Source organism: Malus domestica, chromosome 01 (genome assembly GCF_042453785.1).
Source record: "Malus domestica chromosome 01, GDT2T_hap1".
Lineage (NCBI taxonomy): Eukaryota > Viridiplantae > Streptophyta > Magnoliopsida > Rosales > Rosaceae > Malus > Malus domestica.
Window position 1 is genome coordinate 21,206,894 of NC_091661.1, and position 14,354 is coordinate 21,221,247.

Sequence of the window (14,354 nt, forward strand, 5' to 3'; positions counted from 1 at the left end):
TCGCCCAACGCGGATTAACCAAGCACGATCCATATATAATATGGTCCCCCAATGCGGAATAACCAAGTAAGGTCAAGATAATAAGGTAGGTAGTGACCCCCCCAACACGAATTAACCAAGCAGAGTCACACCTACAGAACTGTTAGACAATGATCACCCAACGCGGATTAACCAAACATGATCACCCCTAAGTATAAATGGCCATAAGGATCACCCAACGCGGATTAACCAAGCTCGATCCATATATAGTATGGTACCCCAATGCAGATTAACCAAGTAGGACAACTAGTGGCCCCCCAATGCGAATTAACCAAGCAGGGTCATAGTCCCTTACTAGCCCTCAATTTACAAAACATTTCAATATGCAATTCAAATCACTTTTCCACAAATATTACCAATCCATGAATCAAATCACATTTAATAAAAATAGATCGATGGCCAATTATAAAAGAATCACATTTTAACAGAAAACACATTTTAAAACCATGTCATATCCACAAAGGATATTAATATAAAGAATCGGGTAATCAACATATCACATATATTAAAGTCACTCACTGAGACAGGTCAGCAAAGCTTCATTGAGTCTGTAGTAATACTAATTTTAGTAATTCAAATGGTTTGAGACCTGTTGACCAAAAATCAAAGGTGGGGTCCACACCCTAACAATTTAATTTGAAAGATTCGCATATCAAAATCTAGATCCGTAACTTCCTAAGGTCCATATTATGCTCAAAGAACTACATACTAAAATCTCATCACGATCCGACGGTCGGATCTTCGCCAATTGCTAGAATTAGGTGGTTGTTAACAATTAATTTTACAAACTTAGAAATCTAATTTGGGAAGATCTGTACGTCGGATTCCCGATCCGTTAGTTCCAGCTATCCTCAAATATTACGTTCTATAACATATTAAAGTTTGGTGACGATCCAACGGTCGAATCATCGATTCAAATTTTGATCAAGTGATGTATCATAATGAAACTAAGTTCAAACAATCAAACCACTTCATATGGATATCAATTATGAATTCAGGGCATCTAATTGGACTAAGAAAGACATCGTCGGCTCACTGGCCACGCGCCGCCGCAGGTGGCAGTCGCCTGCCCCGACTTGTCGGAAAATCCAACTATTTTAAAAAATTACCAAATTTTACAAGAAAATAGATCTCAGTGAGTGGAGCAAGTTTCATACCTGTGGCCAAGTCCAATTTGGCTGGGAAAAGCTCAAATTTCCCTCGAACTCGTCGGAAAACCTAGAAATGGGTGTTCCTTGATTCATCGCCAAAACGAACTTCGACGCCTCATCCCATGCTTGGGCCTTGCTCCAAGGGTTGAGGGGAGTCTATTAGTGGTGATGATCGACAATAATCGTTGTCGGAATCACCGTAACATGAGAAAACTCGGAGGAAAACCGTGGACTTTATGGCTTCCGTTTGTAAAATTGGGTTAGAAATTGAGAAATATAATACCACAAAGGTGTTGGGTTCGCCGAGGGCTTTCCATAGACACCAAAATCACCTCAATCGAACGTCGGAAGAGATACAACCGGATCAAGGAACCGGGTCAGCGTTTGAAATCGAGTCAAGGTTGCTTGGGTGTGTCCTCCCCTTTCTTCTTCCCCTCATTCTTCCCCTTCTGATTGGTTCCCTTAACTCACATAAATATGATTGGCCTCTTTCCCACAAGATGAGAGTTTAAAATAAATTTAAAATCTATAGTTTAGTAACACAACTTCAAATGTTTGTATCTATACCGTTATAATCCGGACTCGCAAACGACTTTCGCCTATGCGCTCGTAGTTTCAAGATCTATTTGAATACGTTACTTGTGACCTCAAAAGGTCAATGAATTTTAGATAATTACTTTCCAAATTTCAAACTTCGTAACTAATTTAATTAAAATCTAAACCCAAATAAATTAATATAATTTGTCGAAAAATAATATAAAATCTCAATAATACAAATACGTAGATTATAATAGTGAAATCCAAGAACAGAATTTCACATTGCAGCTACTGGGAATAATCATCCTTTTGGTCCCCTTGTTTTGGCTTGTCGAGAATTGCTTTCAAGACGTTGGTAATGCAAACTTCGACATATCTACAGAGAAAAGAACTTTGGGGCAGATAGTTTAGCAACTTATAGTCTTGATTTAGATTTAGGTCATTTTTATTTTGATACTTGTGGGTGCAAATTTATTCCTCCTTGATCTTAGACAAAATTGCACGTACAAAACAATTAACACCTTAGGTCAAGGCCAGAAGTCTCACGCGCCCACGATGAATGGGGGGGCTTTGACCGAAGAACCTCCGATATCAAAGTTAGAATTTAGAGAGAAAAAATGTTTGAGAATTCTAGAGAATTTTAGCAAGAGTTGGAAGCCATTTTTGGGAGAGAATGGTGAGCTATATATAGGGATATGGCCTGCCTTATTAGGAGAATAGGGACCGGCCATTTAGGTATTTTTTGGGTGTAAATTGTGGTTAATTAGCCATTAATAGATTAATTAGGTAATAAATCTATTAATTGACTAATTAACATATTTTGAAAGAAATTATTTGGGGAGTTATGAAATGATTAAGATAATTAACTAATTGATTAGCTAAAAAAAGGAAAATGAGGTGAAAAATATATGGAATCAAATAGGTTTTGGGAGTTACCTTGTAGAAGGGATTTGATGAGATAAGTTTTGAATTGTTACCTATTTTGGGCACTTTTGACTTGGTTGAGGGATAATTACCCGCTGCTCGCGTGTAGGAATTCCGTTATGCCTCAAGGGTATTTTTGTCATCTTTTGTCTAAAAATCCACGTGTCGCCTTGTGATTATTTTTTGCTCCACAATACTCCTCCTTCTAGTTCAGTTAATTTCATCCATGAAGATCGACTTGGGATGTCCCGATTTAGATTTAATATTGAGTATGTTTGTTTGGACTCTTGCTTTTAGCCTCGTTTTTCAAACAAATAAATAAATAAATAATTAACAACGAAATAAATAAACATCTCTTGGATTATATTGGGTGATATGGGAGGAGAGGCCCAAACAACAATCTGGGCCTGGCTAACAACAAGAAAAGGAGTGTCCAACCAAGTGCAAGCCCAACTCCAAGTAAAGCCTCTCAAACAGATAATCTAGCTTCTGCATCTTCTTCTCAGTTAATCTGTATGCTTTTGGAAATGCAATGCGCCATGGAAGGCCTTTCCTGGTCAAAGACCACCGCCACCACGGCGCTTCCCAACTGGGAGACATATTCCTGGTGGCCGGCGTCACCAAGACCCTCTCAACCTCCGGCACCCGCAACCTCCCGAACCCCCACACCCTCCCGCTCTCCGAGCCCCTCCTCTTCCAAATCCTCCGCTCCCAGTCCCTCCACCCCTCCAAAAAACTCGACTTCTTCAAATGGTGCTCTCTCACTCATCACATCAAACACTCGGAGCGCACGTACTCCCACATCCTCCGCACCGCCTCCCGCTCTGGATTCCTCCACGAGGTCCCTCCATTGCTTCACTGCATGAAGGTGGACGGCGTCGTGGTCGATTCCCAGACCTTCAAAGCCCTGCTCGACGCGTTTATCCGGTCCGGTAAGTTCGATTACGCGCTTGAAATTTTGGATATTATGGAAGATGTTGGTGCTGGGTTGAACACCGATATGTATAACTAGGTTCTTGTTGCTCTGGTTAGGAAAAACCAGGTGGGTTTGGCCATGGCCATTTTGTTTAAGCTTCTGGAGGGAGGGGATTCGACCCAGGTGCCGAATTCGATTGCCTGCAATGAGTTGCTGGTTGCTCTTGGAAAATCTGACATGAGGGTTGAGTTTAAGCAAGTTTTTAATAAGCTTAGAGAGAGCGAGGGGTTTGAGATGGATACTTGGGGGTATAATATTTGCATTCATGTATTTGGGTGTTGGGGTGATTTGGGTACTAGTCTGAGTCTGTTCAGAGAGATGAAAGACTCTAACTTGGATTGCGTCGGGCTGGATTCGTCTACATGTAATAGCCTCATTCATGTGCTCTGCTTGGTGGGGAAGGTGAATGATGCACTTACTGTATGGGAGGAATTGAAGGGCTCCGGCCATGAGCCGGACGCAATTACCTATAGAATTCTCTTATTCAGGGGTGTTGTAAGTGTTATCGAATAGACGATGGCACTAAGATTTTTAGTGAAATGCAGCTCAATGGATATATACCGGATACCATTGTTTATAATTCTCTACTAGATGGGTTATTCAAGGCTAGGAAGGTTAATGATGGCTGCCAGTTTTTTGAGAAAATGGTTCGGAATGGGGTGAGAGCCTCAAGGTGGACGTATACTATTCTCATGGATGGTTTGTTCAGGAATGGAAGGGCGGAGGCTCCGTACACACTATTTTGTGACTTAAAGAAGAAGGGTCAGTTTGTTGATGGTGTAACATATAGCATTGTGGTTTTGCAACTTTGTAAGGATGGTCTGCTTGAGGAAGCGCTAGAATTGGTGGAAGAAATGGAAAGCAGAGGCTTTACTGTTGATTTAATTACTGTATCCTCACTTGTGATTGGGCTGTATAAAGAAGGTCGGTGGGATTGGACGGACAAGCTCATGAAGCACATTAGAGAGGGGAACCTAGTGCCGAGTGTTCTTAAATGGAAGGTTGATATGGAGGCTTCACTGAAAAATCCGCAGAGAAGTAGAAAGGATTATACACCATTGTTCCCAAGTAAAGGTGACTTGAGCGAGATTATGAGTTTAATAAAGTCTGCTGAATCAACAATGGATGCAGACCTAGATTCAGAGGCTGCCAGGGCTAAAGAAGACGATAAGAATTTGTCCACCGATGCGGATCAATGGTCATCATCTCCACATATGGATGAATTGGCTAATCAACTTAAGTCCGCCGACCACTCCTCGCAGCTGTTTTCATTGTCCAGGGGTCTAAGAGTTCAAGCGAAAGGGGAAAGCACTTTTGATATTGACATGGTTAATACTTTTTTGTCCTTATTCTTGGCCAAGGGAAAGCTGAGCATAGCATGCAAATTGTTTGAGATTTTCAGCGACCTTGGTGAAAACCCCGTGAGTTATACTTATAATTCCATGATGAGTTCATTCGTCAAGAAGGGCTACTTCAATGAGACATGGGGTGTACTCAATGAAATGGGAGAAACGCTTGGGGAAGATGGGCAGAGCGGATCTGGCGAGTTCTGTCCTGGATAAGCTAATTAAGCAGGGTGGTTATCTTGATGTGGTTATGTACAACACCTTGATTAATGCACTAGGGAAGGCTAGCAGGATTGATGAAGTAAACAAGTTCTTTTAGCAGATGAAGAGTAGTGGAATAAATCCTGATGTTGTCACTTTTAATACACTTATTGAAGTACATAGCAAAGCAGGTCGGCAAAAGATGCATATAAGTTTTTGAAAATGATGTTCGATGCAGGCTGCACCCCAAACCATGTTACTGACACGACTTTAGATTTTCTGGGCAAGGAGATTGAGAAAATGAGGTACCAGAAGGCATCCATGGTGCGCAATAAGGATGACTGACCTTGAAAAGAATTTATACACTTCAATTCAACTGTAGTTCAACCTGCTGTGACTTTCGGCTCATAAATTTTAAATGAAAATTTGAAGGCCAAAAGTGTAGTCGTGTGTTGAGGTGCATTTTCGATCTATAATCATGTCATGCTCAGCTTCGGTCATGTTAAATGTTAAAATTGCTAGAGGTGAAACTTCAGGTCGGTACCTACTAAACTGTTAGAATGTAACGTAACTGGAATATTTGTTTTTCTTCCAAAACTCTGAAACATAATTGAGCTTTGTTAAGCTAGAAGGTAGATTATTTGATTCTGGTAGTGATTTATGCAAGAATTTGAATGATCATGTTACTACTGTGTATTAGTTTTCTTCTTTTATGTTAATGCATCCTGCTTTCACTATTTCCATTAAGAAGAGCGTGCCTTAGATTCTCTCTTCGTTTCCTTCTCAGTTTTCTAACCCAACCCAATTAAAACTACAATGCTTCTTATCTATAGCCTTGTCGTAAACTATCTAAATAACTAGAAGTCTCTCAATAAAATGAATTATAGCTAAGAATCCTTAAATGATGTGTTTCTTGGCTCATTCTCTCCTTCGATCCTACTTTTGTTCCTTTTCCTTGTAGGTTAGAACTCAGACAAGGAGCGAGCCGAGAGTTCTTTACCATGGCCTCCATTTTTGTCAAAAATCAAACTCAGGCCTCGAGTTCACAAAATTTGGAGAGCTCTCTCTCTCGCTTTGCTCTCTAGGTAAACCCGACAGAAATTCTATGGAAACATTACGCCTGCAAACGAAGTTGCAGGCCCATGCACAAGCAAACTCCATCTGAAGGCCGAAGAATCCAAAGGTAAATGTTGTGTTTGGCTCATATAATTATGAGTTGGCAACCATTTCCTCTCAACTTTGTGGACTTTGGAAGCATGTTTTGTGGAAGCATGTTTTGTGGACTTTGGAAACATGACCCCGTAAACTTTGTTTTTGGTGGTTGACATAATTGATGGTGCATGTCTATAAGTGAAGGCATTTTTCATACACAAAATTGAAGTGAGCTTGCCGTGAGAAAATTGTGGGAACATCCAGAGGAGAACACAAGTGGTAGAAAAATATAGAGTGAGAGTGAGAAACTCTTGGGGAGAGTGAGTCTCTTAGTAAAATTCTGTGAGGATACAAGGGATTGGGGTTTGGGTTATGTCGATTTAACTCAAGTGTATCTTGTACTAGTTATTCTCATAGTGAAGAGCAATATCTCTCGGAGGACGTAGGCAGGTTTTTGCCGAACCTCGTAATTCTCTTTGTGTCATTATTTCTTGTATTTTAAATTGTTCAACTGTTGGTTTATAAGTTGGTGAGATAACGGGCCAAGGCACAACAATTGGTATCAGAGCTTTGTTGGAAGCTTTGGTTCATTGACGGTTCAGATTTTTTATTCACCATGATGACTACAAACATGTCATTTTCAGTTGAGAAGTTTAATGGGAAAGGCAGTTTTACTCTTTGGCAGATGAGAGTAAAAGATGTCTTGACTCAACAAGGCTTGGCTAGAGCTTTGAAGGGAAAAGATGGGAAGCCTCAAGAAATGACAGATGACCAGTGGGAGGAGCTGGAGGCGTGTTGTGTTAGCACGATTCGACACTGTATAGCTGATAACATTATCAATAATGTTATGGATGAATATTCTGCGCCTGCACTTTGGGAGAAGTTGGAAAAACTCTATATTGCTAAGAGTTTGACCAACAAGTTGCATTTGAAGCGGAAACTGTACAAGCTGAAGATGGATGAAGGTGGGAATCTCATGGACCACATGAATGAGTTCAACGGATACTTGGATCAATTGCGGAAAGTTGATGTTAAGGTTGAGGAAGAAGACAAAGCCCTCTTACTTCTTACCTCACTTCCAGATTCGTATGAAAATCTTGTGACAACCTTACTGCATGGAAAAGATACAGTAAGTTTGGAGCAGGTGCAAACTTCTTTGGTGTCTTATGATACACAAAAGAAGAAGACCATTGTTGATGGTGGGCACGAGACTGCTTTAGCTGTTCAAGGTTAGAATCGTGGAAGAAAATTGGGAGAAGGATCTGAGAGAGACAACAGGTTCAAATCTGGTTCCGGAGGCAAAGGTCTACAATGCTACAACTGCAAAGAATTCGGGCATAAAAAGAAAAATTGTCCTTTGAGAAAAAGAAAGGATGATCTTGGTCCGGGTTGTAGCAATTTTGTGGCGGAAGACTTCGAGTATGCCCTCTAGGTACTCGAAGCAACACTTCTCCTGATGATGTTTAGTCTCAAGTGTTGCAGGGGTTTTGCAACAGGTGGAGCTATGGGATTCACAGGTGATGAGATGATCATGAGGTAGGATGAAGTGTGGGAATTTTGTCTGGCTCGATGGGTTGTTACTGAAAACGGGCGCGCTGACGAGTTTCCAGGTTGCAGACAATGAAGAGGAGGAAAACCTGCTGAAGGAGACAAGGATGTGTCGAGATCCTGTCTGAAGCTAAATGGTGATTTTTAGCTTGCAGCAGCTGGACATGCATTGGCAGTGACTGAATCAGGAACAGGACCAACGAGGTTGATTCAGGGTGTGTATGCTGGTACGTAAGGCCAATGGACATTGGTGATGGGTGCAAGGATTTTTGCACAGTATATTCGCCAAGGTGGAGATTGTTGTGTTTGGCTCATATAATTATGAGTTGGCAACCATTTCCTCTCAACTTTGTGGACTTTGGAAGCATGTTTTGTGGAAGCATGTTTTGTGGAAGCATGTTTTGGGGAAGCATGTTTTGTGGACTTTGGAAACATGACCCCGTAAACTTTGTTTTTGGTGGTTGACATAATTGATGGTGCATGTCTATAAGTGAAGGCATTTTTCATACACAAAATTGAAGTGAGCTTGCCGTGAGAAAATTGTGGGAACATCCAGAAGAGAACACAAGTGGTAGAAAAATATAGAGTGAGAGTGAGAAACTCTTGGGGAGAGTGAGTCTCTTAGTAAAATTCTGTGAGGGTACAAGGGATTGGGGGTTGGGTTATGTCGATTTAACTCAAGTGTATCTTGTACTAGTTATTCTCATAGTGAAGAGCAATATCTCTCGGAGGACGTAGGCAGGTTTTTGCCGAACCTCGTAATTCTCTTGGTGTCATTATTTCTTGTATTTTAAATTGTTCAACTGTTGGTTTATAAGTTGGTGAGATAACGGGCCAAGGCACAACAGTAAATCCCTTCGAACTCTTCGATTTTGAACATCCATCTTTTTCCTCCTCATCTTCTTCTTCTGCTGCTGCTTTGACCAATAGCGATACTTCAGGCAGTGCTGCTGCTGCTGCTGCCGCTATGACGTTTGAGCGTTTTGTTGAAATTCATAAAATTGGTTTCGATCACTGGGCTATCTCTTTCGTTATCACTTTTCTGTTTCTCAAATTTTTTCCTCTCTTGCTTTCTGCTTCGTGCTCTGTCACCCAAATGTTTTTGACAACATCTTCTTTCTTTTACCTTTCGTGCTCTGTCTTGCAGATGAATCTCCCAGATTTGAGATCTTTTCTTTTGCTTTATTTTTTTTTATTATATTTATATAAGATTTTTTTATATTTTTTTAGTGAGTTTTTCTATTTCAGTTTCGGTTTATTGTGTTCTAGCTGTTGAAGAATGTAAATTTGGATTTGCAAATGGGTGACAGAAATTTGGACCCTGATTTCTCTTCGACGATTGCTATCAAGATGAACTATAATCCTAGAGTTTCAGAGGTACTGCCATTGTTTTTTTATATGTGTTTTTAGATTTTTGCTTTGTTTTTTCTTTGTTCTTTTTAATCTTTGATTGAGAAATTCAGATTTGTGTGTTTCAAATTTTCTGGTAAAAATTTAGGGTTAAGGAAATTTTAGAGAGGTGGATCACATTGTAGGATATGAAGTTTATGTAATTGGTATTTAGGGGGTGGAATAAATTGCAGTTACTCCTTTTGTTTAAATTTTGGTTTTTATGTAATTTTCATTTAACGCTTAAATTAAAGAAAGAGAACACGCAATTTTTTATATTTCTTGATAATGTGTATCTGGGTGATGATGAAATATGCAATTAATTTATTTGCTAATTGGTTCGTTTAGGTGTGCATGAAGCAAAGCTCTAAATTAAAGATGTTAGAATTGAACAACAACAACAACAACAACAAAGTCTTTTCCCACTAAGTGGGGTCGGCTATATGAATCCTAGAACGCCATTGCGCTCGGTTTTGCACATGTCCAAACCCATTTTGTGTACGTGTTGATGCTTCACCGCCCAACATTATGTGTCATACATCATCGCCGGCCTTATTGCCGTCCTTTAAAATTTTCCCTTGAGCTTCAGTGACCTACGACGGTCACACAACACGCCGGATGCACTGTTCCACTTCATCCATCCAGCTTGTATTCTATGGTTGAGATCTCCATCTAATTCTCCGTTCTTTTGTAAGATAGATCCTAGGTAGCGAAAACGGTCGCTCTTTGGTATTACCTGATCTCCGATCCTCGCCCCTAACTCATTTTGGCCTCCATTTGCACTGAGCTTGCACTCCATATATTCTGTCTTTGATCGGCTTAGGCGAAGACCTTTAGATTCCAACACTTCTCTCCAAAGGTTAAGCTTCGCATTTACCCCTCCTGAGTTTCATCTATCAACACTATATCATTTGCGAGAATCATACACCAAGGAATATCATCTTGAATATGTCCTGTTAACTCATCCATTACCAACGCAAAAGGGTAAGGACTTAAGGATTGTTGATGCACAAAATCAGTGAGGACTTTGGTACAACAGAAAGTATTAAGTTATTTCTCTGGTCATTAGTGTGGATAAGTATGTAAAATGATAGAGACAGGAAAGCAAACATAAGATGTACGTGGTTCACCCAGATTGGCTACGTCCACGGAGTAGATGAGTTCTCATTAATTGTGAAGGGTTTACACAAGTACATAGGTTCAAGCTCTCCTTTAGTGAGTACAAATGAATGATTTAGTACAAATGACATTAGGAAATATTGTGGGAGAATGATCTCGTAATCACGAAACTTCTAAGTACCGAAGTGTGGTATCGTCTTCACTTGCCTTATCTGTCTCATAGGTAGATGTGGCATCTTCTCTGGAAGTACTCTTCCTCCATCCAGGGGTGGTATTTTTAACTAGTGGAGATGCACAAGGTAATGTATCAATTTCACTTGAAGCTTACTTGTAGCTTCAGGTTTGGTCAAGCGCGATACAAACCATGTAGTAGGAGTCCCCCAAGTCGCCGAGCTAGGGGATCTGTTGAAAGAGGTGACAAACAAAGTAAGCAATCAGAGCTCCAAGCAATCAGTCCCAGATCAAAAGTTTGATTTTGAGTTCTGGCTGATTGTTCTCATTCTCCCTATCTTGCAGGCATCATGAAGGATAAAGAGAAGAAAATGAGACTAGATGATACGAGATACTTTTGCTTTTGAAGAAGTAACTTTCCACAGGCTTATTCTTGAACTGGGCGGGAGGGTTTTCTGGTTTCCTCCAGAGTATAAGGCCGACTGAAGAATTTGAGGGTCAAAACAAGTCCATCAAATCTAGAGTACGTTCGACCATGCTGATATGAGATACTTTTGCTGTTGACAAAGTAGTGGATGTATCGGCACGCGTTCTGTTACGCTTGTCTCCACATGCTTCCTTGTATCCTTCTCACTTTCCCTATCGGTTCCTCAAGCAGATGTGGTATCTTCTCTGGAAGCATAAGATGTTGAAGATGAGTACTCGAGAGTAATGTCAGGTAAGTAATCAGGTAAGGGGTTCCAGGCAGTCAGTTCCTGACTGGAAGCTTGATTCCAAGTGCTGACTGATTGCTCTCTTTCTCCTTGTCTTGCAGGTAAGAACAAGGCCAAAGGAAAAGACAGGGAAAAAGCATGATATGGGATACTCTTGCTTTTAACCCTGATGATATGAGATATTCTTGCTCTGGTGTAGCTTGTTTGTAGAGGTATTATCGGGGGGGGGGAAAGAAAGCTGAGTATTTCGAGAGGCTTCGTTGGGAGTGCCCTCTCAGATATGAGGAAGGGTTGAGCATTTTTGCAGGTCTGCCTTTCCGTTGAGGATGGAGGTTGACATATATAGGAGTCTCCCTAACAACAAGTAGTAATGCTATTCCTTTACCCTGCTTGGTCATAACACGGTAGTGGGAGCTGCCAGCTTCACGTGTGTCAGAGCACTTTGAAAAAGTGGTCTGTGGTATCTGGAAAGCTGATGTTGCGTGTGAAGATTACAAACAAGCTTTATCCAAGAAGATCCGGCCCTCGAAGTTGAGAAAGCGGTGCCTCTTCGATTTTCGAACAAGCAATCCTGTCGGAGATCTGGCTCTCGAGATTCGGAGAACGGTGCCTCTTTGATTTTTGAGAGAGCAATCCTTCTGGGAGTCTGGCTTTCGAGATTCGGAGAGCGGTGTCTCTTCGATTTTTGAGAAATTAATCATGTTGGGAGTCTGACTCTCGAGATTCGGAGAACGGTGCCTCTTCGATTTTGGAGCAAGCAATTTTGTTAGGAGTGTTTTCTCGAAAGTGAGTAAAGGTAGGGCATGTTTGCTAGTCTACCTTGCCACAGAGCACAGAGGTTGACACACAGGGACTTTCCAATTATCCAGCAGTGGTGCTGTTCCTTTACCCTTGTGGGTAATAATATGATAGCTAGACCTTCAAAATTTATGTGTCTAAACTTTGTTAGTGCTGTTTCTTTGCTATTCTTTTACCCTTCTTGGCCATAGCGATGTAGTGGGAGCTGCAAGCTTCACGTGTCTAAACTTTGTCAGAGATCTTTGGCAAAGTTATCTGTGGTACCCCTGAGCTGATGGTGCGTGTGAAAAGTGGATGATTGAACAGTAAGATTCACGTGCTTTCTACTTCACCAGAAATCTTCAACAGAATGCCTGTAATTTCAGCAAAGCTGAGTGTGCATGTGACAGGTGCTGACAAGGCTGAAAAGTGCCTCTTCGATTTCTGAGATCGGCCCTCGTGGTCTCTGAGCAGCCCAGCTTTTGAGAAAGCAAGCCTCTTCGATTTCTGAGATCGATCTTCGTGGTCTTTGAGCAGCTCAGCTTTTGAGAAAGCAAACGCCTCTTCGATTTCTGAGATCGGCCCTCGTGGTCTCTGAGCAGCCCAGCTTTTGAGAAAGCAAACGCCTCTTCGATTTCTGAACAGACGCCTCTTTGATTTCTGAAGCTCCGTCGAGTGCAGATTTTTATAGAGGCTGGCATTAAGTTTCAAAGCACACTTGAATCTTCACCAGTAGAAGCTCCCTTCTTGCACTTCTAAGATCTTTATTTGTCCGACCTCTTCTCTCTTCAACACCTTTGAAAATGTCTGGCCCCTCCGACCGTCATTTTGACTTGAACCTTGTTGAAGAGGCAGCCATGCCTTCTCCAGACAACATATGGCGTCCATCCTTCTTATCCCCTACTGGTCCTCTTACCGTTGGGGATTCCGTGATGAAGAATGATATGACCGCTGCGGTGGTGGCCAGGAACCTTCTCACTCCCAAAGATAACAGACTACTTTCTAAACGGTCTGATGAATTGCCTGTTAAGGATTCTCTGGCTCTGAGTATTCAGTGTGCAAGTTCTGTGTCTAATATGGCCTAACGCCTATTTGCTCGAACCCGCCAAGTTGAATCATTGGAGGCTGAAGTGATGAGTCTCAAACAGGAGATTATAGGGCTCAAGCATGAGAATAAACAGTTGCACCGGCTCGCACATAACTATGCTACAAACATGAAGAGGAAGCTTGACCAGATGAAAGAATCTGATGGTCAGGTTTTACTTGATCATCAGCGGTTTGTGGGTTTGTTCCAAAGGCATTTATTGCCTTCGTCTTCTAGGGCTGTACAGCATAATGAAGCTCCAAATGATCAACCTCCGATGCCTTTTCCTTCTAGGGTTCTATCCAGTACTGAGGCTCCGAATGATCCCCCTCCGATGCCTTCTCTTTCTGTGGCTCTACTGACTGCTAAGACTTCTCCTAAGCAACCTTTGTGAAGGCTCCCTCTTGTTTGTTTATTTTGACTCATGTATATGTACATATTTGTAACTTATCGGAGATATCAATAAATAAGCTTTGCTTCATTTCCAACGTATTGTGTTAAATACACCAAAGCTTTCTTCACTGAGTGGGGTCGGCTATATAAATCTTAGAACGCCATTGTGCTCGGTCCTGTGTCATGTCATTCGTTAGATCCAAATACTCTAAGTCTTTTCTTAGAGTCCTTTCCAAAGGTTTCCTAGGTCTTCCTCTACCCCTTCAGCCCTGAACCTCTGTCCCATAGTCGCATCTTCTAACCGGAGCGTCAGTAGGCCTTCTTTGCACATGTCCAAACCACCGTAACCGATTTTCTCTCAACTTTCCTACAATTTCGGCTACTCCTACTTTACCTCGGATATCCTCATTCCTAATCTTATCCTTTCTCGTGTGCCCACACATCCAACGAAGCATCCTCATCTCCGCTACACCCATTTTGAGTACGTGTTGATGCTTCACCACCCAACATTATGTGCCATACAGCATCGCTGGCCTTATTGTCGTCCTATAAAATTTTCCCTTGAGCTTCAGTGGCATACGACGGTCACACAACACGCCGGATGCACTCTTCCACTTCATCCATCCAGCTTGTATTCTATGGTTGAGATCTCCATCTAATTCTCCGTTTTTTTGCAAGATAAATCCTAAGTAGCGAAAATGATCGCTCTTTGGTATTTCCTGATCTCCGATCCTCACCCCGAACTCATTTTCCATTTGCACTGAACTTGCACTCCATATATTCTGTCTTTGATCGGCTTAGGCGAAGACCTTTAGATTCCAACACTTCTTTCCA

The 14,354-nt window shown here is 41.5% G+C and overlaps 1 pseudogene; it reads left to right on the plus strand.

The window, feature by feature from the left end:
- The first annotated feature begins 3,145 nt into the window (after nucleotides 1-3,145).
- LOC114823986 (pentatricopeptide repeat-containing protein At4g01570-like) lies at nucleotides 3,146-5,613 on the plus strand (annotated as a pseudogene).
- The last annotated feature ends 8,741 nt before the right edge of the window (nucleotides 5,614-14,354 follow it).